The sequence below is a fragment of the Penaeus monodon genome, chromosome 33 (assembly GCF_015228065.2).
Source record: "Penaeus monodon isolate SGIC_2016 chromosome 33, NSTDA_Pmon_1, whole genome shotgun sequence".
NCBI classification, from domain to species: Eukaryota; Metazoa; Arthropoda; class Malacostraca; order Decapoda; family Penaeidae; genus Penaeus; species Penaeus monodon.
Genome location: NC_051418.1, coordinates 33,126,457 through 33,127,730, shown reverse-complemented (window position 1 = coordinate 33,127,730; position 1,274 = coordinate 33,126,457).

The window sequence follows — 1,274 nt, the reverse complement described above, 5'->3', positions numbered from 1 at the left end:
ATGATCTAGAAACATCAATTCTGGGTTGTTTGCAAAGATAAGAATATTTTTCTTTTTATTTTCATCACTCTGAAACTTGTTTTTTTATTATCATTATTAGAAAGATAAAAGAAATGACACTGATATACTATACTTTTTATCATGTTTAATAATATACTTTATTCAGGAGGCTGGACTGATATCTAAGCATAATAACCAATTGCATGTTTTTTTGCTTTTTTATCAATTTGAAATGCTTGTCTCTTTTCCGTTATCGTTAATAACATGCCTCTTTAGTCACTTATGTCATAGCAAAAATAAATCCATATTTGCTATACATCTGGTTGGGTTCCAGTTCTGTCTCTTGTATAACACATCACTGGAAATTAGAATACAGTACTGGCCGTCAGTGTATTAATACAATACTGCCACAGCCTTACATGAGTCGGTTGTGTATGTCATAAGACCTCGAGGAAAATAAGGAATAAGCAAAGAAAACGAGAATAAATCGGATTCTGATAAACAAATATATTCACGCTGTGCCTATACTTTTTAAAAAAATAGTGAGGGTGACATTGGTTGGTCGGTTGAACAAGATATGTCATGAGTTATGCCCCATTGTTTTTTGTTTTTGTTTTTGACACGTTACAAATACGATATTTTATTTACTTTTTTGTAATAGTTTCAGTTGAAAGTCCCCGCACATACGTTATACATGAAGACTGAAATCTTTCGAAAGAGGTTTCGAAAACATTTGTATAAGGCAGAGGCAACATTCACATTATATACTTTAATGTACTGTTAACAAAGTGGACATGACAGTAACATCGATCATTACTGGAAGTGTTACATATATGTATATATATCTATCTAACAGTCATCTAATGAGTACGGAGCAGAAGGTCCTTGACCGAATGAAGACCAAACGGAGCTCCTAATTGGCCGAGCGTCTATCAACGTCATCCTGGTCTCGACCAATCAGCGGCCCCCTTCGTTACGTGATCGCGAGACGCTCCTTCCACACACAGAGAACGCCAGCAGTACGGTGGGGGCGTCGGAGGGGAGGTATCGACCTTCGTCTTCTCTCAGCGCATCTCGAGGAACTGCCTGACGCAGGGGTCGTGGGTGCAGATGCCGTCTTGGTCGTACCTGCTGGCGTCGCTGAGGATGTTGAAGGTCTCTCCCGCGGCGCCCAGGCAGTCCAGGTTGCTGGAACAGGCCGCCTCCAGGGACGAGGACAGAACGGCGTCGCACTCGTGGCCGGAGATGCGGAGGCCGGAACCCTGGGGGGGGGG